The sequence below is a fragment of the Hyperolius riggenbachi genome, chromosome 2 (genome assembly GCF_040937935.1).
Source record: "Hyperolius riggenbachi isolate aHypRig1 chromosome 2, aHypRig1.pri, whole genome shotgun sequence".
In the NCBI taxonomy this organism is placed as follows: domain Eukaryota; kingdom Metazoa; phylum Chordata; class Amphibia; order Anura; family Hyperoliidae; genus Hyperolius; species Hyperolius riggenbachi.
This window is the reverse complement of record NC_090647.1, coordinates 133,373,462-133,400,099: the sequence shown is the minus strand read 5'-3', so window position 1 is coordinate 133,400,099 and position 26,638 is coordinate 133,373,462. Positions and strand designations below refer to the sequence as shown.

General features: G+C 46.2%; 1 protein-coding gene across 1 annotated transcript in view; it reads left to right on the top strand.

The window, feature by feature from the left end:
- The first annotated feature begins 6,874 nt into the window (after nt 1-6,874).
- MBD6 (methyl-CpG binding domain protein 6) overlaps nt 6,875-26,638 on the top strand; it is a 107,286-nt gene continuing 87,522 nt past the window's right edge. Inside the window, exon 1 of the mRNA XM_068267438.1 lies at nt 6,875-7,787. The gene's annotated coding sequence lies outside the window, so the exon portion shown is untranslated. The remainder of the gene's footprint in view (nt 7,788-26,638) is intronic.

Sequence of the window (26,638 nt, the reverse complement as noted above, 5' to 3'; positions counted from 1 at the left end):
AGGGCTCATGGGAGCTCAGTCTGGGCAGGAGGAGGAGGAGATGTTACTAGCCATTGATTTCAGAGGCAGAGGGGAGGAGGGAAGATAAGGTGTTTTTTTTTGCTCAAGATACAGATAAGCCTGCCTTTGTGCAATGTTTCCAAACAACATGGCTGCTGTCGTATCACAGGAAGAAATAATCTTTTTCTATTAAAGCTGTTTGCAGCTAGATTTGCTGTGTAAACTATGTAAACTTTAGATAAGATATATAGACAAGTTACTTGTTATAGTTAGTTTTTCATCTCGGATCCACTTTAAGTCATTCAAAATGGACTGAGATAAGGTGGATGTCTGTCCTATGGTCTGAGAAATCATAAATTAATAATCAACATGCCCCGCCCTCTAGCTAGTATATAGCGCTAGTTAGGTAGTGGGGAGGTGAGTGTTAGGTGTAGGTAGAGGGGAGATTAGTGTTAGGCATATGTGTGTGTATGTATGGTGGGGATTAGTGTTAGCCATGGGTTAGGGAGGGTTAATGTGAGGTTTAGGTTAGAGATAGTAGAATATTGATAACATTACCGGTGGCAATATCACACGCCCAAATTAACAGGTGCTCCTTTTGAATGTACACAGACTGGACACCAGGGAGGGATACGATAGTTAGTCCTTGTAATAAAGTGGGGCAACCAAGATTGAAAAGGTAATACTGCATATACTTAGGAATGACTCAAAGTATAATAAAGTATAAAAGTAAAGTGTAGGGGTCCCCTATTACTTGAGTCAGTCCAAAATTTCCTCAATTTTAGCTGGGAAAAGGGGGGGGGGGGGCATCTCTTTCTTTCCCCTTCCCCGCAGTTCTAATGCAGGCAGCGGGCTGCAATCCATAGCCAGAGCTATAGAATAGCTGAAATCCGGCACACAAATGACCCTGTAGGTGCTGCCACACATAGGCATTAGGGTTTATGGTGAGGCCCGATCTACCAGGCATTCACCGAGCCTAAATGACCTGCTTCGATCTCTGACTCCATGTTCATGTTTGTTAAACTGATCACTCCAAGTAGAACCAAGCTTACTACATACTTGCTACAAGGACAATACCTAGACAATAAACTCATTTTACATTACATCATAGTATCAAAGAACCTTATTTTACTGTCTATTTGGTAAACCTAAACATAGGATCTATCTACACAGGAGACATCAAAGCATAATTTGGTAGAATAGAGTCAAGAATGCCAAACATATGCTACTAATCCATCATTATCACAGGACTTACCTGACTACAAAGCTTTTAGTATAAAGACCTTTTCCAATATGTAGTATTTATGAAGAATATCTCCATATGTTTTCCACCATATAATCCATAATCAACAATGATTGAGAATTATCTCAAGACCTTGCTTGCATCCAATCTGGAGAATCATACACACATCAGATTTATTTTTATCCCTTGTTATTAAATTTGTCCCAAAAGTATTTCCTGTGGTGGTGGGCACAGTCCCCACTGTTCTCATCTACACTGCAGACTCATATTTATGTCCTTTTGCACACTGACATCTCTTTTCCTCCTACCTATATCTACTTTCAGAGCTAACCAAGGTATTCTCAGATATTATTATCCCCTTTACTACTGTTTTCAGTTAAAAGTTTAAGACAAAATAATGAGCGTCATAAGCAATTCAAAGAGAATTGGTAATGTTAGAGGGCAGGGTGCAACACTTAAACTGTAGGCCAGCAACTATTCAAAACAGTGCCACAGCTCTATGAGTCTTGCACATTGCAGCCCATACAGCTACAGACAATATTGGGCTGGGTATCCTAGTCCATCTGCCAGTCTTCATTGACCTCAGCAGTGGAATTCAGTCAGCATAGTGCACATTCACCACCTCCTCTGTCCAACCACAGACATCTAGCGAGGCCAGTGTAGAAAGAAGTCAAAATCGACAATTTAAGGGCCCTTTTCCACAGGTGGCTGAACTGGGCGCTCAGTGAGCGGTTAGCAGCGAGAAGTTGCCAGGCAGCAGTGAGCAGTTGTGAGAGTTTGACTGTCTTTTCACTGCCTATCAACTGCTTGTGGAAAGGTGCCCTTGAAGAGAAACCGTAACAAAGAATTGAACTTCATCCCAATCAGTAGCTGATACCCCCTTTCCCATGAGAAATATTTTCCTTTTCTCAAACAGATCATCAGGGGGCTCTATATGGCTGATATTGTGGTGAATCCCTTCCCAGTGTGACGCCAGGACCATGGTCATGACAGTTTCCTGTCTGTGAACCTCATTGCATTGTGGGAAATAGCTGTTTACAGCTGTTTCCAACTGCCAAAAAAGCGAGCAGCATCTCCTTCCACTGACATCACCTGCCAGCAGTAAAAATGTTACCATGTGATAAATGTCAGAATGTAAATCAGGGAGAGGAAAGATTTTACAATGTGAAAACACTGACTAAATCATTAATACATAATTATTGTAAAAATTAAGCACTTTTTTTTATTACATTCTTTTCACTGGGGTTCCTCTTTAATGTACACTGCACAAACCATGAGGACAGTAAATCCCTATATGACTCCCAGTTGTCAATGATAATCCCTCTTGCGCTTGGAAAACAATTTTGATTGCCTATGGTTGAAAAGAGCGGTTATTGTATGAATTCTCCTTATGCCCCAGAAAGGTTGGTGATCTGACAGATTAGAAGGAGACTATTTTACAGAGAATGAGACTGTAGTGGATTCCAAGACCACCGCAACAGAGGTGAGTGTGGAGTTCAGAAAAAATATGGTTGATCAACAGCAAAAGCATGAGGGGAGTTTTGAGCCTGAGGCAGAAAATGTTCGGGAAAGTTCTTCCAGTGGTGGCTGGATATTGTACTGGTTAAGGGCACCACCACCTTTGACATGGGAGACCAGGGTATGAATCCTGGCTAGGGTCAGTACCTATTCAGTAAGGAGTTCAAGGCAATACTCCCTAACACTGCAGGGTGGCCCCTTGAGCGTGCCTTTAGTGGCTGCAGCTCTTGAGCGCTTTGAGTCTGACAGGAGAAAAGCGCTATACAAATGTTCGGATTATTATTTACCAGGGCATGAGGAAAGCAGCTCTATTATAAAAGATAGAGCAGAAGCAAAGTACAGTAGGTCAAGGAAGAAAGGTTCAGGCAGCCAAAGCAGAGAAGGTCATGCTGGCAGTGGCCATAGGCTGCAGGCAGAAAGGACCCATATTTAAGAGGGTTCATATGTATTTTCCCAGATACTCAAGCTGGTGGTGCACTCCTCCCAAGTTTGGGGGTCTATATTGAATCTCTGGCTCTGTCTATTCTGCAACCAGAGGATAAGAAGTATTTTCCAGCGCTCACATATCAACTGCCCACCAAAACTTGCAATGGTAACAATATCAGGTAGCATGGGAGTAGAAGCCTTTTGAGTGTACTTGTCCACCTTCTCAAGTATGTTCAACCTATTGCCATTGCTAGTAACCACCATCTCTCCAACAGTTAGTATCTTCCTCCTAGAAGTAATTCCTCTTGCAACCAAAAGTTTGGACAACCTCAAAGTAGAAGACAGTTGCCCAATCTTCTATATTCTTCGCCCTCCTATAGCCAGCTTTTATGTCTTCTCTCTGTCACAACTCCAAACAAGTCAAGGAAAACAAGCCCTTGCTCCCAACCACCCTTGTGTTGACAAACCATCTAATTTGTTGGTTTAGCAAGAGCTTTTCACATCACAAGTGTCTAGAAAAGTGCTGCTAGTGGGTCTCAGGCCTTAGGTTTGCACATATTTTTCTGTTGTCCTGGAGGACTTTGGAGCTTATTTATAAAGTGCCAAAAGATCATTGCTTTATAGCACTTTCCGCAATGCTGCAAATTGCATTGTGATTGACTTATATAATTCTGATTAAACATAGTACGTGAAGCCCTGAGTTGGCATAATACATGTTAATTGTCCCGTTGATTGTAAGCCTATTTGGCAGGGCCCTCCTCCATGTGTGCTCTTTTCCACAACCATTAGTACTGACTCGTCTGATATACGTATCCCTACATTGTTATATCACTACTAATAATTTAGCCCGTTACATAATGGGCGCTTGAAAGCAGTGCCTCTTAGCCCACACCTGTGTGTGTCCCCGCCCTGCCCTCTTTGCTGACACGGCCTCAGAATCCAAGGTTTTCATTAGGTAGGGTTTTGTGTGCCATACACTGCAATGTCCCTGTGTAACATTGTTTAACTGCTTTACGACTGCGTCACACGGCGGCTCCCCCAGGACCGCGTAACGCCAATTGGCGTCAAGTCCCAGGGGTGTGTTTTGCTGGGGATCGCGCGTGCCCGCTTAGTCTCCCAGCGGGGATCGCCGCTAGGAGAATGTTAGATGGCGAAACCGCCATCTGTTTACACTGTATAGCGCTGTGATCTACAGCAGCGCTGTACTGGGGACAGCCGTGTCACTCGGCTGTCACCTGGGGAGGCACAAGAGCGATCAGCTTTCATAGGCTGATGCCTATGACAGCCGATCGCGGTGATTGGTTGGCAGGGGGAGGGAGGGAAAAGACAATTAAAAAATAGTACATTTCGTTAAAAAAAAGAGAAAAATTTGTAAAAAAAAAAATATTAACTTGCAGCAGCGATCAGAGCCCACCATCAGAAGACACTTTTGGTGGGCAGAAAAAAAAAGGGGGGGGGGGGGGATTCATTAATGTGTGCAAGGATGTGTGGCTCTGCAGCAAGCAATTAAAGCTGCAGAGCCCTAATTTGAAAAAAATAGCCTGGTCAACAGGGGGGTAAAGCCTGTGGTCCTTAAAGGATACCCCGAAGTCACATGATGAGATAGACATGTGTATGTACAGTGCCAAGCACACAAATGGCTATGCTGTGTTCCTTTTTTTCTTTCTCTGTCTGAAATAGTTAAATATCAGGTATGTAAGCGGCTGACTTAGTCCTGACTCAGACAAGAAGTGACTACAGTGTGAACCTCACTGATAAAAACTCAACTATAAAACACTTTCCTAGCAGAAAATGGCTTCTGAGAGCAAGAAAGAGATAAAAAGGGGAATTTCTTATCAGTGAGGGTCACACTGTAGTCACTTCCTGTCTGAGTCAGCCACTTACATACCTGATTTTTAACTCTTTCAGGCAGAGAAAGTAAAAAAGGAACACAGCAGTTATTTGTGTGCTAGGCACTGTACATACACATGTCTATCTCATCATGTCACGTCACTTCGGGTATCCTTTAAGTAGTTAAAGGACTTCCGAGACCAAATATCAAATCTAATTTTTGCTCACCTGGGGCTTCTACCAGCCCCTCACAGCCATCTCAGTCCCTCGCCGCAGCCCCGGTCCTCCCTGGTTCCCCCCGCTGGCTGCCCATAATGATGACGACCCACCGACTGGGTCAGCTTTTCTGCGCCATGCGTCGTCATCTGCTGCGCACTGTGCCTGCGCACAACTACTGTGCGGGCGCAATACGCTCCAAATGACGTGGACGCAGAAAAGCCAACCCCGCTGGAGAGTTGCGATAATTACGGCCGGCCAGCGGGAACACCGTGAAGGACTAGGGCTGCGGCAAGGGACTGAGATGGCTCCGAGGGGCTGGAAGAAGACCCAGGTGAGCAAAAAATAGATTAGATATTTCGTCTCGGAAGTACTTTAAAGAGGAACTTTAACCAAGGATTAAACTTCATCCCAATCAATAGCGGACACCCCATTTCCCATGAGAGATCTTTACCTTTTCTCGAATGGATCTTCAGGGGGGTCTGTATGGCTGATGTTGTGGTAGAACCTCTCCCACAGTGTGATGTCATGACCATGTTCCTGACAGTTTACTGCCTGTGAACCTTGTTGCATTGTTGGAAACAGCTTTTTCCAACAATAGCTCCCTCTGTGCATAGAACTCTCAGTAACAAACATTCTGTACAGATCACCTGGTAGAACTAAAGATGTCACCACCAGTGATACATTTCAGAATGTAAATCAGGGAGAGGAAAGATTTTACAATGGACAAACACTGACTAAACAACTTATAAGTGAATCTTGTAAAAAATAGGCAATTTTATTAAAGAGAAGCTGTAACAAAAAAAATCTCAGTCTGGGAGATACCTACCTCGGTAAGGTCCCAATGAGGCTTCCTTGTCCTCTGTAGCCTGGGGGAATCCAGAGCTGCCTCCCCCAAAACTTACTTGACAAAGCCTGACAAACGGTGCACAGGTGTGGCAATATTTACCTACCGCGATCCTGCGCAGGCGCAGTAGTGGCTCACCATTCAGGCTAAGGCGGAAATAGCCGAGCCTGATCGATTTGCTCTACTGCGCAGGCGCAAAGAACTCACGCCTGCGCAGTAAAGCGGGTATGATCGGCCCGGCTATTTCCACTTTAGTCCAAATGAAGAGCCGATACTGCACCTGCGCTGGATCGCTGTAGGTAAATATTTACCTTGCTACTGTTCAGGGGGTTACAGCGAGGTAAGTATCCTCCAGAGGGTTTTTTTTGTTATACATTTACCTTAAACTTTCACTACAGTTCTACAATGCTATGTCTTCCATACGTAGTATAGTGCTGTGTAATATGTTAGTGCTTTATAAATAAAGTTTAATAATAAAATGAATTTAGAAGAAAATCATTTTTATTTCTGGTCAAAATTAATCCCCCCCCCCCCCCCCTTCCAAAAAAAAAATCAAAGCTCACATTTCCAGAACATAAAAACATATATTGTTTTCAGACTATAAAGTGTTGAATTATAGGCTTCAACCGATAATAAGGTGTGGATGAAATTAAAAAGTCCTCGTCTGAAATCCTGGCTCAGCTTCTGGACATTTGCTGTACGTCGCAGTGACAGGTATGAGGGAATGACCCTGCAATGTCGCCTTACGTCTGACAGGAAAACGAGTTCAGGCTGGATTGGTGAAGCAGTGCCGCCTGCAGAGGAGGCTGAGCTGCTGCATGTATAGCGCTGCTCTCCCGCCTGTCACTCCCACAATGGATCATACATGTTATTCGTGCCACGAAACGCACACTTGTAAAACATGCCTATGTCACCAGCCATCTTGTGCAGTAGCAGCAGCGCGCCCTATCTATAAGCGTCACCGACATTCACAAGCAGCCCCGAACAGCTCATTCTCGCCGGGAAAAGCAGGCAGGAGCAGCCGCCTATTGAATAGCTCTGACTCACCGTATGCCAAAAGAATGACAAAAAACGGCTGCGTATTTGTTTGCCCACAACCAAGATGGCGTCAAACGCCGTCATCTCGGCTCCCGTAGCGCAGGCTTGTGCATTGTGGGCATGGAATCCCCAGGGCTGGCTGACGGCGCATGCGCAACAGGAAACTCCATGATCTGGCTCTGGAGCCCAGGGAAGGAAAACAGCCACTGAGAAGAGAGAGGCAGGGGTAGCTGGGAAATCCACTAGCAAGCATAGGCCTGAGCCAGCTAACTGCATAACCTCACCTCCTATCCTCCAACCAAGGGACCCCTACGGGGCAAAACAGCTTTCCTGGGCACTCTGGGCTCAAGCGCTGTCTTTATGCATCCAGGCACAGAGCAGAATACAACAGCAACCCCCCACTGCCTGCCCAGAAGAGCCTAAGGAGGGGCTGCTACTGCAAGAACAACAACAACATCCAGCAAACACAACAATAACAAGAATGAAAGGGAAGCAATAAAACTGGAGCAGGCTTTATTGCTCTTTGTCTTTTCATTTATTTACCCCGCTGCTACAAAGGCCTGCGAGGAAGGGGCAGCTGCTGGAAGGGACATCCCTGCCCTGTGAAGCCCTGCTTGTCATCCCCCCTTCTTTCTACTTATTACCCCAAACAAAGTTCATCTGCTGGAGGTAAGCATGGAACATGCAAAAGTATGATGTGATCTGCAGCCACATGGCATTGCATGTGTGTGAGAGATAGCAGCTGGTGTCTGTCTGTAACCCAAATGACAAGAGCATGTCACATCTCCAGGTATGGGGGGAAGGGAGGTCTTGAGCATGCATAGGAAATGGCCTGTCTACATAATGTCTGATCAGTGGCAGTCAATAGGATACACTAGAGAGGAGTAGCCTAAAACGTCTTGGAAAATGTTCTGAAAGTGCTTCTTGTCCTGATGTAGAATGTATGCAGAATCTGTTATTTACTACCTGTTCTTTTATTGGTGTGTGCGATATTACCAATTATAACTGATATTTGTCTGTCAGGAGGCCACAAGAAATGTTAAATGACCTTTCTGGGATAATTTATTGTATTTTTTTTTTTTTTTGCCTTATTGATATTATTGTTTATGTTTTGCATGCTCTCATGGCTTGTGATGGGAAAATTGTATTGATTATTTTGCCTACATAAATTGGGCATAGACTGTATGGTAAATTAGACTAAACTGTTTTTCTTCTTTTGCATTTGTGGTAAAATATTTCTTGTTTTTAAAATTTATACTAAGTTTTGTGGATTACATGCTCTTGAGTTTAAAAAGTGTCATGTATTCTGTACAGTTATGTTTTTATTTTTTATCCCTTTGTATATAATTTTCTAGTGTAATGTACCTGCTATAGTCTGATCGTACTCCATCCTTATGCATTGTATTAAATAAATCTTATCTATTTGACAGCATTCTTTATATTCAATAGCCCATTAGTTGTATATTGTTTTCCAGCTGTTTAGGCATACTTTACATTTGAACTATTCTTATATTTACTGGTAGCCTGTGGAATAAAACTCTTGTTATGTAGAAGTTATTGTTGGAACTTGGAAGTGCTTGAATTCGCTTTCTGCTGATTCAAAGTTAAAAAGAATAACAGAAAACAGTTTGAAACTGCTGATCTCTGATTTCCTATCCCTATACAAATTTCATGGCTATGAAAATTAACAACTTCTCTGCTAGTGACTCTAGAAACAATTATGCAGAACAGTAATCAGATAATGACAGCTTTTATCAAAGGTTTATCAGAAAGTAGAGATAATCAAGTCTCTTTGGAGTCTGTCTCCCACAAGAATAATTCATGGAAGAATGGGATTGATATTATGACTATGAAGTGATGGATTTGTAAGTCTCTTATGGGCTTGTCACAGTCAGCCTACACAGGAAGCAAATATGAGATATGATGAAGATATGATCTTGGCCAGCCAGATAAGTAAAAATGATCTCTTGATAAATTGTGTGTGTCTTAAAGGACAAAATGTGTAGCAGAAATGGTCATCCCTTCAAGTGACAGAGCCACATCTGGTCCATGTGGTTTTCCAAAGCAATGGTGATTTTACATCTAAGTCGTCTGTGTGTTGTATACATTTTAAAACATCCCATACACATCAGAGAGTGGTCAGATATACTGGTATGATGCAGTTTTCTCAGTCCTTAATAAAACCATAAAAATCAGCAATGGTTCTGAATATTTATATTAAATCCTATTAAGAGAGAAGAAACAAGTGGTAGTAAGCTGTGTAGGCCTGTAGGGTAACTTACTTGTGTTGGGGAACAGTAGAGACTGGAGCAACATTTTAACAGTCGGCTCATTTGTTTGTTCCCCTTAGGCTACTTACACACTAAGATGTTGCGTTTTAGGGGACGTTATGGTCGCATAACGTGCCCCTAACGCAACGCATGGTGGTGCGGGACAGGACGTTAGAGTGAGCTGCGTTAGGCGGCTCTATCCGCATAAGGTCTCCCAGAGTGGCGCTGATTGGCCGGCGGGACCACGTGATGCGGAGCCAGTGCAGTGCATATTAAGTAGCCATGTGCGCGGCTACTGTAGCGGCATCTCCCCGCCTCCCCTCCGCCCCCCACTGAGCATGTGCAAACAGTCTAACGCGGCTAATCCGCGTAGAACGCACAGCATGCTGCACTTTAACTATAACGTGCAGCGTTACATGTAACACAACGTGGGCACTGTGAACAGCCCACTTGTGTTACATTGCTGTGCGTTGGGGGAGCGTTACAGGCTGCACTAACGTGCACCTGTAACGTCCCTGTGTGTAAGCAGGCTTAAAGTGTCAGTAATACAGATCCGACATTTGTGATTAAATGCCTGTGTATCTGTTGTATTTGTATTTCAGCTTATTATTACATTTCACTTTCATTAGTTTTATCTACTTACAGGATAGATAGAAACTACTTTTTTTTTTTTTTTTTAAATCATCCATGATTGTTTTGTGTGATCATGCATTTAATAATCCTGTAGAGTGGCATATATTGTACTTTGGAGGGGGAACAAGAGACCGTCAATTTTCGGCAAATACAGTACTATTCAACTGAGATATTCCATCTCTGCCCACTGCTATTTATCTAAGTTATGGTGGGCAGTTAAGCAGTTCAGTGTCCTGGTCGCTGCCCACGACTGCCATTCAGTTGCAATTAAAATGCCGCCGAATGGCAGCGGTAGTAACACCACAGGTGTCGGGCACTAACATGCGGCAACATTACCTGGCGATGAAAAACTGTCTCATGTCATGTCTGAGCATGATGCAACTCCGTGAGGGTGCTGCCTGTCCTGAGCACTAGCAAGCACCTGGCAAGGGGATGGAATCAGCTGACAGGCGGTGAATTCACCACCTGTCAGCTGCTCTTGGAAAAGAGGCCTTAGTTGCAGAGTATGGGGGATGCCTCTACAAACATTACACTTTCATTTAAAATAATCACAAGCTATATTGTTCTGGGTGACAAGAGTGTGTTAATTTTTAATAACATGTCTTCCCTACACACGTCACTTTGTAACTGAATGTTGCCAAATATTTGGTGTGCTGCCTCTATCACGTTTAGGACCGGTGTAAAAAAAAAAAAAAAAAAAAAAAAAAAAAAAAAAGCTGGAATCCATGACCACCGTATACAGCCACACAAGTCCTCCCAGAATTCCCGTCTGTTTGCAACATTGGTTCACAGCTTATTCTGATGTCATCACAAAGCAGGAAGTAAAATTTCATGCAAGCCCTCCACTTCCTGCTATATTTCTTAGTTGTACTGCAATAACCCATTCATTAGGCAGGGCAAGAGAATACTTCCACTAGGATGTGTGTTTTACAGTTGAACTACTCACTTCACTCATCACTTCCTGCCAGGAAAGAGTTGTATTGCAGTATATGCTGCTACAGGAATGTCAGTGTTGTACAGCTCGTGAAAATACCTGCAATATGAAGAAATTTGGCAAGGCTTGTTCATTCAGGAAAGCAGAGCTAAGCCTTGTGCACACGTATGAGGTTTGTTGCCTGCAAGTAACCGGATCTAATCCCTTGAGCAAGAGTATGGGACTGACTGCTGTACAGACACATTGCTGGCCTATAGGCTAGCAATGGGTTCTTCTGTTATGAAGAGGGGTAAGACAGTGGCGAAAAACAGAGCTGCGTGGAACAGGAGGGCTAAGGAGAAGAGCAATAGACTTCACCTGCACTTGGATGAGATGATGTGGCTGGTCAGATCTTTCACCAATGCATTAGTGCTGTCGTACAAATGCTAGATTCTCATGAGTGATGGCCGCCATGGACAAGAGTCATCTAGCATGTGTATGAAGCTTCACACTTTAAAGGAAACCAGAAACGAGTATATGCCCAAGTTTTATACATACCTGTGGCTTCCTCCAGCCCCATCGGCACAGATCGCTCCCATACCGCCATCCTCAGCCTTCTGCCTCTTCAGTAATGGGTCCCGTCATTTCGGCCAGTGGACGCATGCGTAGTGCGCTCCTCCATCTCTCTCCGTCAGCTGGGAAGGTTTTGCGCCTGCACAGTACGCTTCCAGCCGCCGGAGAGAGACGGAGGAGCACACTGCGCATGCGTCGACTCGCCAAAATGACGGGGCCTGTTACCGAAGAGGCAGAAGGCTGAGGACGGCGGCGTGGGAGCGATCTGTGCGGATGGGGCTGGAGGAAGCCCCAGGTATGTATAAAACTTGGGCATATACTCGTCTCTGGCACACTTTAAGCCGCTATATATCTCATCTGCAATCTAAACTGGGCCCACTCATTTACGTCTTAAAGGGAACCTAAAGACTGGGAAATAAGGAAGATGGTGCCGCTCTCGGCTTTCTTTCTTTTTTATTTTAATGCTGCTGGTTGTTGTACTGACTGATCCTCTGGCTGCACTCTGAGTCACTGATTCAGAAAGCATTTACAGATCAGGTTTGCTCACTCAGCTCCAGGATTATTGCTGGCGTGTGACTAGTGCTGGGAATGCGCAATGAGTTTTTTTTTGGCAGATCTACTTTCTGATCGATTTTCCTTTCACTTCTATGAGAAAAAAAACTCATGGCGTGTTCCCAGCATAACACTACGTTCACAGTGGTGCGTTGCAGTGCGGCATAACGGACGCTTTGTAATGTGGCTTGCCGCAATGCAATGCACCACCAATGCAAAAGTGCAGTGGTTGCATTGCGGTATAACATTGTGTAGCATTGTAACACACTGCGTGGAGTGCAGTGCGTTACAATGCCACATGATAATATACTGCAAAAAGTTAACAGCGGTAGTGAAGCACACTTTACATTTGACTATGCTTCACTGTACTTCGCTGTATGCAACACAACACGCGGATAACGTGCAGCACCGCTTTTCTGCTGACACAGGGAATGCAACGCAATGGCCACTGTGACGTGGCGTCAGACAAGACTGAAGCCAAAAGCAAGACACTACAGCCTGGCAAATAACATTTTAATAGGAATATGGTTGCCACTATACTTTTCTCATTTCAGATGCCATTTAAAAAGTAAGCTATTTACACCACAATAGATTTTCATTGCCTGTGGTGATCAGTCATGATCTCCTTGGGTGACAGTCTAGTACAGGTGGCCCAAAACTTCAGTGATGAGGGTGTTGGTAATCCCACTATTCTAATTTTAATAAACATCCCTACATAGAACAGAACAGGCTACATGGCTAGTATCCAAGAACTGTGTCCGACAATGATTATTTGGCTACTTTTACACTGACACCTTGGGTTGCATTGGACAGTACGTTCCTGTCTGTACCCGTGAACCTGAGGTGAGTGATATGGAGGCTGCCATATTTATTTGCTTTTAAACCATACTAGTTGTCTAGCAGCCCTGCTGATCTATTTGGTTGGCAGTAGTGACTGAATTGCACTAGAAACAAGCATACTGCTAATCTTGTCAGATCTGAAAAACCAAAGGTATTTGCGACAATTCAGCTTTAAATGGTACCTGAGATGATTGGAAACAAGAACTTTATACATACCTGGGGTTTCCAGCCCCCTTTAGGCTGATTGGTCTGTCGTCATCCTCTTCCGCCTCCTGGACCCTTTGCTACGGCTCCCGGTTATTCAGCCAATTGGGGCAGGCGCAGTTCGTCCCTGTAGCGGGACCACTCTGCACCTGCGCAGTAGTACTGTGACACCGAATGCTCCCGGCAACAGGCCGCGCATGCGCACTATGCCCTGACTGGCCGGATTACCAGGAGCCGTAGCAAAGGATCCAGAAGGCGGAAGAGGACAGCGAGGGACCGATCAGCCTGAAGGGGGCAGGAGGAAGCCTCAGGCATGTGTAAATTTTTTTCACTTTAACCACTTCAGGACCGCAGGCTTACACCCCTTTAGTGACCAGGTGATTATCTGCAATTCAGTGTTCTGCAGCTTTAACTGCTCGTTGCAGAGCCATATAACTTTTTTTAAAAAAATTACTATACTTAACCCCCCCCCCCCCCCCCCTAAATTGACTCTAGGTGGCGATTGCATAGCTTATCCTTTTCTCATAGGCATAAGCCTATGAGAGGCATTTCAGTGGAAACCGCTCGGCAGGGCAGCTAAGTTTCCCCATGTACAGCGCTGCGCTAGATCGCAGCACTGTACAAATGTAAACAAACTGTGTTTTAATTTTTAATTTTTTTTTACTGTTACCAGCCAGCGAGCTGCGATCGTAGCCTGGCAGGCTGATCACAGAGCTCCGCTCTGTCACTCAGCGGAGATTCTCGTGTGCAATCCCCTTCGGCATTAAGCGGTCCTGGGGCTGCCTCCTTCCCGACGCCAATCGGTCTTAGGCGGTAAGCAACAGTAGTTTCCCATGATGCAGCACTCACATCTAGGGCTGCTGGTGTATGGTGTCCCTTCAGCTTTTACATTTGACAAAGCCACACCAATCCAACATGCATACAGTCCGTTTTTGGACTTTCTGGTCTTCATCAATGCATGGCAGGGATTGATGTGGCTCTATGGGATAGGTCTTAGACCCGAAATACAGAATACACGGATAGCTCATGGTGACCCAGAACCTGTAGGAAAGTATAAGGGACTAAAAGAGACTGAGAAGCCTTCTTACTAAAAAGCAACACTAAATATAATTTTGGCCTCTAAAAACAGAAATATTTGCAATCATTCACCTCCAAGTGAGCAACTTGTGGTTTCCCATAATGCATCACTCCAGAATCTGCTAACCATCTATTTATGCCCCTGAAAGCCAGACACACAGAACCGCTGGAGTATAGTGAGCCAATAGTTTATTCATTTTATAGCCATATTAAAGCAACATGCATACAGCGTGTTTCAGACTTTATGGTCTTCGTCAGTGCATGCCATGAAATGGCTCTATGAAATAGGGCTTGGACCAGTACTACAGAATATCCAGATTGCTCATGGTGACCCAGAAGAACTTGGAAAGTACGAGGAGCAAGATTTTTTTTTTTCTCTTAAGTTTGTGATCCATATGGGGTGTGGACAGCAGGTCCTGCATTTCTCTTCAACAGTGTGCGCTATTAAGCCAATGTTATGTAGTTGTGTAAAACATGGCAGGGATGGGATCAAGTGGACAAGAGTTTTGCTCAGATTTGCTATAAGCTACCTTTTCAAGGTGAAAAAAGTCATAAAATTGTGGCTTGCTATTGAATTTGCCACACAGAACTTTAATGTTCCTTTTCTTGACACACATTGTTATTGTTAGTTTATACTAAAAGCAGAAGTAAAGTCAGGCAAAGAATGCAGCTCCGCTTATAGCAAACAAATGGCAGTGTTTTGGGCTTACTGGGCCAGACTTAGTTTGTATAAAATAAGGGATCCTGTAAACCTAGGTTTATTAACCACCCTGGTGGTATGATTATTTCCAGATTTTAGGGTTTAAAAGCGGTGCATTTTTTTCACACTTTTAGACCTCCAAACTGTGAAATAATCATGCTGTTAGTGTCTGCAGCAGCACCTGCACTTACTCACTTCCTTGGGATTCAGCGCTGCTATTCTCCCTTTGTCCTCCGTGAGGCACTGTAACCCTATAGTGCGATCGCCGTCTGTCGTCATGATGACGATGATCTTGCCAGGGGGATGCAGACCCTTGGAGGACAGGAAGAAGAATGGCGGTCGACGTCTGGATCCCCCGGAGGTGAGTTAAAACGCCCGCTGCGCGCTATACTCTACATAGACCTTGTGGCAGTCACTACAAGTCAGCTTCGGTGTTACCACTCTGAGCTTTGGATTTTCAACTCCGAGTCTGACTCAGGGGTTACCTCCAGGGAGGTTAAATATTATGTATTATTAGGTGGCAAACACTTAAAACTCTACTCCACTATCACAGAAAATTGTAAAACTTAATATACATATGAACACTTGCAAATAAGAATTTCTTCCAGGGACAAAAATTAGCTATACATTACTTTTCCCCTATGTTACTGTCACTTACGTAGTTAGTAGAAATCTGACTGAACTGGCAGGTTCTTGACTAGTCCATCTCTTCATAGGGAATTCTCAGTATTTCATTTATTCTTTATAAAAGCGCTCACTGGAAAGGATCTGTACAAAGGATGCACCCTTTCCAGTACATTATTCTGGCAGTTGAACTGAATCCCACATGAGGAGATGGGCTAGTCCAAAACCTGTCAGTTCTGTCAGCTGTCTACTACCTACTGTAGGTGACAGCAACATAGGAAAAAAATAATTTTATAGCACGTTTTACTCTGGCAGAAATGTTCTTTTTATTTATGATATGTGTTTTCATGTATTTCAAATTTTGGAATGTTTTGCAATAGTAGTCCTTAGTGTAAGAAGCTGGGTAAGATGTGTATTAAATGTTATGCGTTTACAATTGCATGCATGCACCCTAGGTGAGACCTTTTTTTGTAATAAAGCTTTATAGTAGCAAGTGTGGACCTAGAACAGCACAGACACTGATTCACTGATCTCCCATTAACTCTCGCTATTATCCAGCATCACCCAACCTAATGCTGGATAAGGCTCCTGGTGGAGATTAGATTCTCCACTGTCCTTTAGCTCAGGAGAAACTTCAAAAAACGTAGTTCAAATCCCAGCCAGGTCAACATCTGCAATGAGTTTGTCTGTTCTTTCTGTGTCTGCGTGGGTTTCCTCCGGGGACTCTGATTTCCTCCCACATCCCAAAAACATACAGATAAGTTAATTGGTTTCCCCCTTAATTGCCCCTAGACTACAATATATGCACTACTCAATACATACATAGACATATGACCAGGGTTGTGGAGTCGAGGAGTCGGAGTCGGGGCAATTTTGGGCACCCGGAGTTGGAGTCGGAGTCGTGGTTTCCGAAACTCAGGAGTCGGAGTCGCATGATTTTTGTACAAAATCCACAGCCCTGTTAAGTATTAGACTAAGGAGTCGAAGTCGAGGAGTCGGAGTCTGAGCAATTTTGGGTACTCGGAGTTGGAGTCAAAGTCGTGGTTTCAGAAACTGAGGAGTTGGTCGGAGTTGGAGTCGGAAGATTTTTGTACCGACTCCACAGCCCTGCATATGACTATGGTGGGGATTAGACTGCGAGTCCCTCTGAAGGACAGTTAGTGACAAGACAATATACTCTGTACAGTGTTGCGTAATATGTCGGCGCTATATAAATACTTAAATAACAATAAAATAAGTGTTTGGTAACCAGCCTCTGGCAGTAAAGCTGGACATACACCGGCAGATTCTATCACAGTGATTGAATCTGCTAGTTATCTTTTCATCTATTGTAATTTTGTTCAATGCATGGGAAAAAAGATTGAAATTACGATCGGATAATATCGTAATTTTTGTCTTTTTTTCCCCGCTAATCGATTGAAAAAAATTACGAGCGGGCCAAATGGTAAATTTTAATCAGACGTGGATTGGCACTAGATCGGCAGCCCATAGCGTTGTAATATATTGAACAGTTGAAGGCTTCAGTTTGACGGTTTCAATATATTTCATGGTGAAATCTATTGAAAATCTGTGTGTGTGTATGGGGGGATTCAATATCTTGGATTGATCTTTTTGCCACATTGGGTAAGTTAGATACAATTAGGCCCCGTTCACACTTGCGGTTTTGCGAAAACCGCACCGGATGTCCGGACCGCACCGGAGCCGGATCGGACCTGAACCGTACGGTTCCTGTCCGGATCCGGTCCGGATCCGGTCCGGTTGCATACGGTTTCCGTGCGGTATGAACACGGTTGCGGTCCGGATCCGGATTCTTAAAGAGATAACAACCTGTATAAATACCCGGGGTTCTGGGAGGTCAGCAGAAGCTCTGGGGTCATTGTTGGAGACAGCTGGACGTGTGGAGACCATCCTTGGATACAGAGACAGCAGTTGGGACCATGGATCCAGTCATTTTTTACGCTTATTACCTGGGAATTCTCTCCTTCCTGTTGTTTACCTACTACTATGTGGGGAGAAGGCGTGCTCCTCGCAGGAGATGGTGGGTGCACCCTCTACTAGCCAGGAGGCAGAGGAAGGGAGAGTTCCAGGCCCTCTACCGGGACCTCAGACGACACCCACAGAAGTTCTACAGCTACACTCGGATGTCTATTCCCCTGTAAGTATATAGGCCTAAATACACCAACCCCCACCATTCCTAAACACCACACCCTCACCCCCACAACACCTCATCCCTGTATACCTAGCTAAACACACCACCCTGACCCCCACACCCCTGTATACCTAGCTATACACTACACCCCCACCCTCCACAACACTCCCAAACCTCTGTAAACACACCTCCCCCATCCTCCACCCAACACCTTGTCCCACAACATACTTTACAGCTTCTTCCTTTACATCTCCTGACAGGTTTGATACCCTTTTGGAGATGGTGAAGGATGACCTTAGGAAGAAGGATACCACGTTCAGGAGAGCAGTCACACCACAAGAACAACTACTCATCACACTGAGGTATGTAAAAACAAATTTTTTTATTGCAAAAACAACCACTTTCCAACATGGAAACATTCTTCCAACATGGAAGACAAAAAAATAACATATCTATGGTATAGCCCGGTCAGTTTTAAGGAACACCAACCACCAACTTTGTGCTGGAAGAGTTGCAGGGCATAGCTGCCCAAGTGTCTTTCGGGGACACCAGGCCCTAATAAATTGAAGTGCTTCAAAAACCTAACCACTGGCACAGGACCCTCTGAGCCATGGATGAAGGACACAGGTCAGTGAAAAGGCTAGGCCTCTCACCGACCAGTGTAGGTGTCCTTCATCCATGGTTTCAAGGGTCTTGTGCAAGTGGTTAGGAACAAGAACAAAGTGAGGAGCAAGAGGAACCGATGGCAGAGGTGCATGACTACAGGTGCAGTGCAACAGGCACAAGGTTGTGACCCAGGTAGTGTCTTTCGGGGACACCAGGCCCTAAAATTGAAGTGCTTTAAAAACCTAACCACTGGCACAGGACCCTCTGAGCCATGGATGAAGGACACAGGTCAGTGAAAAGGCTAGGCCTCTCACCGACCAGTCAAGGTGTCCTTCATCCATGGTTCAAAGGGTCTTGTGCAAGTGGTTAGGAACAAGAACAAAGTGAGGAGCAAGAGGAACCGATGGCAGAGGTGCATGACTACAGGTAGTGTCTTTTGGGGACAAAAGGCCATAAATTATTAGTGCTTCAAAAACCTAACCACTGGCACATGACCCTCTGAGCCATGGATGAAGGACACAGGTCAGTGAAAAGGCTAGGCCTCTCACCGACCAGTCAAGGTGTCCTTCATCCATGGCTCCAAGGGTCTTGTGCAAGTGATTAGGAACAAGAACAAAGTGAGGAGCAAGAGGAACCGATGGCAGAGGAGCAGGACTACAGGTAGTGTCTTTTGGGGACAAAAGGCCATAAATTATTAGTGCTTCAAAAACCTAACCACTGGCACATGACCCTCTGAGCCATGGATGAAGGACACAGGTCAGTGAAAAGGCTAGGCCTCTCACCGACCAGTCAAGGTGTCCTTCATCCATGGTTCAAAGGGTCTTGTGCAAGTGGTTAGGAACAAGAACAAAGTGAGGAGCAAGAGGAACCGATGGCAGAGGTGCATGACTACAGGTAGTGTCTTTTGGGGACAAAAGGCCATAAATTATTAGTGCTTCAAAAACCTAACCACTGGCACATGACCCTCTGAGCCATGGATGAAGGACACAGGTCAGTGAAAAGGCTAGGCCTCTCACCGACCAGTCAAGGTGTCCTTCATCCATGGCTCCAAGGGTCTTGTGCAAGTGATTAGGAACAAGAACAAAGTGAGGAGCAAGAGGAACCGATGGCAGAGGAGCAGGACTACAGGTAGTGTCTTTTGGGGACAAAAGGCCATAAATTATTAGTGCTTCAAAAACCTAACCACTGGCACATGACCCTCTGAGCCATGGATGAAGGACACAGGTCAGTGAAAAGGCTAGGCCTCTCACCGACCAGCCAAGGTGTCCTTCATCCATGGCTCCAAGGGTCTTGTGCAAGTGATTAGGAACAAGAACAAAGTGAGGAGCAAGAGGAACCGATGGCAGAGGAGCAGGACTACAGGTAGTGTCTTTTGGGGACAAAAGGCCATAAATTATTAGTGCTTCAAAAACCTAACCACTGGCACAGGACCCTCTGAGCCATGGATGAAGGACACAGGTCAGTGAAAAGGCTAGGCCTCTCACCGACCAGTCAAGGTGTCCTTCATCCATGGTTCAAAGGGTCTTGTGCAAGTGGTTAGGAACAAGAACAAAGTGAGGAGCAAGAGGAACCGATGGCAGAGGAGCAGGACTACAGGTAGTGTCTTTCGGGGACACCAGGCCCTAAATTATTAGTGCTTCTAAAACCTAACCACTGGCACAGGACCCTCTGAGCCATGGATGAAGGACACAGGTCAGTGAAAAGGCTAGGCCTCTCACCGACCAGTGAAGGTATCCTTCACCCATGGCTCCAAGGGTCTTGTGCAAGTGATTAGGAACAACAAAGTAAGGAACAAGAGGAATCAAAGGCACAGGTGCAGGACTACAGGTGCAGTGCAACAGGCACAAGGTTGTGACCCAGGTAGTGTCTTTCGGGGACACCAGGCCCTAAATTATTAGTGCTTCTAAAACCTAACCACTGGCACAGGACCCTCTGAGCCATGGATGAAGGACACAGGTCAGTGAAAAGGCTAGGCCTCTCACCGACCAGTGAAGGTGTCCTTCACCCATGGCTCCAAGGGTCTTGTGCAAGTGATTAGGAACAACAAAGTAAGGAACAAGAGGAATCAAAGGCACAGGTGCAGGACTACAGGTGCAGTGCAACAGGCACAAGGTTGTGACCCAGGTAGTGTCTTTCGGGGACACCAGGCCCTAAAGTTCAAGTCCAGCAAAACCAAAAGTTCCCTGACATGGTCATCTGAACACCTCTGAACCTTGGTTGAAGGAGATGGGGCAGGGAAAAGGTTGGGCTAAAAAGCCCTGTGATGGTATCCTTCCTCCGAGGATCGGAGGTATTCAGAGGAGCATGTCCAGGAACAATTTGACTTTTTTTTTCAAATTGTATCGGCACCACTACTAGAAAAGGTGGGAGTTGCTGCCTGGAAATCTGGACTCTCTTGGGTGCTGGTCGTGGATGAGCTGGACCCTGACAGCGGTGGCCCATATTGACTGCCTCTGTAGCCGGTGTACATCTGTGATGATTGCCAGGTGGGCACCGCTGTTGGTTGTGGGGGTCTAAAAATTGGTGGTTGCAATAATGGCGTGTCCATGTGCTGTTTGATCACCTCCAGCAAAGTGGAATGGCACGCCATCAAGTTTTGGGAAGGCACCTTTTCCAAATATGGTATTAGAGACATCACAGTGTGAAAACACGGGTGTGCCTGCAATTTCAGTAGTTCCTTGCTTTGTTGATGCATTTGCTGCATCATGTTCTGCAGCTGGCCCACCGACTGATGATGCTGCGCACGCAGTTGGTCGATTTCTCCTCTGTGCATCTCATGCATCATTTTAAGCTCGTCCCTGTAGTGCCCATGTACAGCGTCGAGCTCACATTGCAGTGAAGTGATGTGGGACTTGTACTGCTCCATGATATGGCCCCTGTCCTCATCTTGCAACTGCCGGGTTATGAGAGTTTGGTGGCTCTGAAGAATCCCGAGAAGTCCGGAGACAGCCCCGGACATCTCGGACTCTGTCTCTCTCCTTGTTGGGGGGAGGGTACCTCGACGCCTCACTGGTGTGGTGGTCCTCACTGGTGGTGTGGCAGCATCTTCCCGTCCTCTGGCCTGTGTCGGGGTTGCCCTGCGCGCTGGTTGTGCTGCAGTCTCTCGGTGCTCCTCACTTTGTTCTTGTTCCCCGGGAGCTTCCATAGCGGTCGATTGTGGAGGTGCAGCTTCATCCACACTCGGTCCTGCAACCTCAACATCCAAGCTCTCTTCTCCCAAGTCATCATCAAAGGAGAGAGCTGGGATAGCTAAGGACTCCCTCCTCCTACTCCTCTCCTCGGGGACATAGGTTACATCGGCGACGTCATCATCCACCAAGCTCTCCTCACTGCTGAACCGTGCCTCCTGGGTCGGTTCCTCTTGCTCCAAATTGTCTTCAGTCCTGTAGATAAAAACAATATTTATTGGTGTGCCAAACAGCATGTGGCGTCAATTCACAGAGCTAGCAAACACTAGCAAACACTTTATCAACCGTTTCTACCAAACATTTGATAAAGCTTGTGAGAAAAGTTCGCTAGCCATGGGAATTGAGGCCAGTTTATAGCAATACATGGCCGAAGTCATGGTAGTTGTCTGCTAAAATGAGCTCTCAGTTCCTGCCCACAGTAGTGGTACTTACAGTCTAGGTTCCAGGCTTGCATTGATGAAAGACAATTGCTTGGCAAATTGGTAGTCTTTTTGTCGCTTTCCCCCGCCACTGCCACTTCGTTCGGCAAGTTTTTTCTTCCGTAGCCATTTCACGTATGCATCACGTATATTGCGCCACCTTGTCTTGAACCTTTCTCCTGTAACGACATGAAAAATTGATTTCGATTATTTCTCTTGTAGGTACATCGCAACTAGACAAACATATACATCGCTACATGTCACATTTCGTATTGGGAAGAGCACGGTGGCAGGCATCGTCGTGAGGACTTCGAGGATCCTTTGGACGCGACTGAGGGCCAGATACATGCCTGTGCCGGACACCACGAAATGGACCGAGTGCAAGTTTCCTAATTGTGTTGGCGCACTGGATGGGAAACACATCCGGATTCAGAAACCCGTGGGGAGTGGCAGCCATTATTTCAACTATAAAAAATACTTCAGCATTGTTCTAATGGCAGTGGCAGATGCGGACTACAAGTTTGTGTACGTGGACGTGGGGTCGTACGGTAGTTCCAATGACTCTGGAATTTTCCAGCGTACGACCCTTTGCCGGCTGATGGAGGAAGGCAGACTGCGTCTCCCCCGTGACAGACCCTGGCCTGGGACAAGGGCACCGGCCTACCCCTATGTGTTTGTGGGGGACGAGGCCTTCGCCCTGTCCGACCATGTAATGCGTCCGTACCCAGACAGGGGACTTGATGCCAGCCAGCTACACTTCAATGCTCGGTTGAGCCGTGCAAGGAGAATGGTGGAGTGCACATTTGGGATCCTGGTGTCAAAGTGGAGGGTGTTCCACACGCCCATGCTGCTGAAACCGGGCAACGCAGTTGTCGTGGTGAAGGCAGCATGCATCCTCCACAACTTTGTGCGGCAGGAGGAAAGAGAGACTCCGGAACCCCCGAATGTGCTTCCACTAATGCCCCTGCGGAGGTATGCAACCAGGCCAAGGGTAGTGTCACTGCGGAACAGGGACCAACTGAGACTTTATTTTACCACACCACCAGGACGAGGGTGAATGTTTGGTTTTTAATATGTTTTGTTGAAATGTGTTTATTTTGGAGTTTCAAGTTTTTAAGTGATTTTAAATGTCTTAATTTTTTGCAATAAATTGATGTTTAATAATTGGTCATTGTGTATGTTTTATGTGCACAGGTGGGGTACATCGCAGGTGGGTGGGAGACATCACAGGTGGGTGGGATACATCAAAGGTGGGTGGGATACAGCACAGGTGGGGTACATCACAGGTGGGGTACAGGTGGGTGGGATACAGCACAGGTGGGGTACAGGTGGGTGGGATACATCACAGGTGGGGTACAGGTGGGTGGGATACATCACAGGTGGGGTTCAGGTGGGTGGGATACATCACAGGTGGGGTACAGGTGGGTGGGATACATCACAGGTGGGTGGGAGACATCACAGGTGGGTGGGATACATCACAGGTGGGTGGGATACATCACAGGTGGGGTACAGGTGGGTGGGATACATCACAGGTGGGGTACAGGTGGGTGGGATACATCACAGGTGGGTGGGAGACATCACAGGTGGGTGGGATACATCACAGGTGGGTGGGATACATCACAGGTGGGGTACAGGTGGGTGGGATACATCACAGGTGGGGTACAGGTGGGTGGGATACATCACAGGTGGGGTACAGGTGGGTGGGATACATCACAGGTGGGGTACAGGTGGGTGGGATACATCACAGGTGGGTGGGAGACATCACAGGTGGGTGGGAGACATCACAGGTGGGTGGGATACATCACAGGTGGGTGGGATACATCACAGGTGGGGTACAGGTGGGTGGGATACATCACAGGTGGGGTACAGGTGGGTGGGATACATCACAGGTGGGTGGGAGACATCACAGGTGGGGTACAGGTGGGTGGGATACATCACAGGTGGGTGGGATACATCACAGGTGGGGTACAGGTGGGTGGGATACATCACAGGTGGGTGGGATACATCACAGGTGGGTGGGATACATCACAGGTGGGGTACAGGTGGGTGGGATACATCACAGGTGGGGTACAGGTGGGTGGGATACATCACAGGTGGGTGGGATACATCACAGGTGGGGAACAGGTGGGTGGGCCACGGGTGGGTGGGCAACACGTGGGTGACACAAATCCATAGCAAAAGTGGAATACATCACAAGCTAACCACAAGCCCCCAGAAAAACTTCTAGTCAACATACCCTCTGTGCCTTGCTGTCTCTTGCTCAAGTGCTCAAAGTCCTCCACATACAGCTTGGCAATTTTTTTCCACAGGCCTCTGCATTTTTTGATGTTGCTGTGGTCCGCATCCCCCTTGTCCCACAGGGCTGGTACCTGCTGCACCTGTAGGATGAGGTCTTCTGATGTGTAGGGCCTCACCCCCTCGTTATCAGACATATCGTCAGACATGTTGCTGCCAAACAGCTCCAGCATGAAGTCACTGCTGCTCCACTCTGTGAACGCTGGTGCCATGTGGTCCCCATCCAAAATGGCCACCATACCATAGAGTCAGCATAGGAAGTGTGGTATAACATCCGGTTTTTATAGCCAGTGTGTTGTGCGCTCTCCGGTTCTCATTGGTTTCCATTGGCCGGATGCAACATTCCGGATCCGGTCCGGATACGTCAGCCGGACCAGCCGGACCAAAAAATAGCGCATGTTGGAACGGACGCCGGATCCGGTCCGGCTCCGGTCCGGACGAAACGGACGCATGTGAACGGTCGCATAGACTTTCATTGCTATGCCGTGCGTCTGTTTCGTCCGGTCCGCATGCGGTCCGGCTCCGGCACGGTGATTCCGGATAGCAACCGCTAATGTGAACCGGGCCTTACTTGTAACTTAGCGGGTCCGAGATGAAAAACTAACTATAACAAGTAACTTGTCTATATATCTTATCTAAAGTTTTGATGGTTTACACAGCAAATCTAGCTGCAAACAGTTTTAATAGAATATGATTATTTATTCCTGTGATACAATGACAGCAGCCATGTTGTTTGTAAACATTACACAGAGGCAGGCTTATCTGTATCTTGAGCCATCAGCCTAATCCCCTCTCCTCCTCCCCTCTGCCTCTGAAATCAATAGCTAGTAATACCTCCCCCTCCTCCTGCCCAGATTGAGCTCCCATAAGCCCTTGCTACTGCCAAGGCTCTCTGAAAACCTGTGGGCGTGGCTTTTTTAGTTTATAGGGAATTAGAGTATTAAAACAAAAACAAAAAAGTATTTGGCTTGAGGAATACCCTATAAACAATAGGAAAGGAACACAATTATGCGATGTGTAAAAGTTTACCTCGGATCCACTTGAACTTGTGTGCACAGAAAAATCGCTTACAAATGGGCATAGAAAACATAAAAACACACTTGAAAATTCATGGAAAAAATACTCAGTAAATCACAAACAAATGTAATAAATTTGTGAATGCTGGAAATTGCTTGCAGATTTTGCTCTGACAAGTATCGGTGTTCTCCCCAGGCTCTTTTAGCCACCCAACTAATGTTGGTGAACACCCGGCTGTCATCGGCTTGCCTCCTCATCCTCCTCCTATACTGAAAGCACAGTTGCACTGGCCCTGCATTTGCGCCCCACCCGGCTACTTTTTCATGCCACCCAGCTGGCGAAAGTTTCTGGGGAGAATACCGAGTGTGAATGGCCACTAATAGTGCCGTGTGCCTCACTCAAAGACAGGGCTGTGGAGACGGAGTCAAGGATTTGGCACAGTTTTTGGGCACCTTGAGTTTCGAAGTCAGTGGTTTCATAAACTGAGGAGTTGGGAGTCGGTTGATTTTTGTACCCACTCCATTGTGCTGCTCAAAGACACCAAAGAATTCTTGCAGAGCTGCAAAAGATAAAACTGCAGTCCAGGCAAGTAAAGGGGCCCATACACTCAGCCGATTTTCTGGCCGATCGATTGATCCAATCAATTGATCGATTTGCAAATCGGTTGCCCAATCGACCGATCAACGGCCGATTTCGATCGATTTCGATGGATTTCCATCGAACTGGCAGGGTGGAAAATCTAGGTCGATCTGTTGAGATTGCTTATCATTTTGCATTGGCCCTAATGGAAATCTGATGGCAAAAAAATGCCATCAGATCGTTTTTCAATAGATTTCAAACTGAAATCTACTGGAATTCTATTCTAGTAAAAAATGTTCCTTTTACACATCAGATAGATAAGAATTCCATCTGATGATCTATCTGCTGCTAATCTGATGAGTGTATGGGTACCTTTAGGCCCGGTTCACACTTGCGGTTGTTTGCCAAACGGACCGGATGACCTGACCGGATCCGGACCGGATCTGGATCGGAACCGTACGGTTCTGATCCGGATCCGATCCGGATCCGGTCAGGTTGCATCAGGTGTCCATCAGGATGCGATCCGAATCCGTTTGGCAAAAAAACGTTAAAAAAAAAAAAAAAGTTGGGGGTCTGGGAGGTCAGCAGAAGGGGGACCTGTGGAATCAGGCCCTCTGCTGTTTAGCACTCACCTCCACCTGCGACATGCTGCCAACATCTCCGGATCCGGATCCAGCTGTGCTGCTCCACTCCAAAATGCTTGCCCATGTGTCCCCATCCAATATCGCCGCAACAATCCCCATAGGAAGTGGGGTAGAACATCCGGATTTCTCAGCCTGTGTGTTGTGCGCTCTCCGGTTCCCATTGGTTTGTATTGGCCGGATGGTGCAGTCCGGCTCCGCCCCGGATACGGCTGCCGGAGGAGCCGGATGAAAAAATAG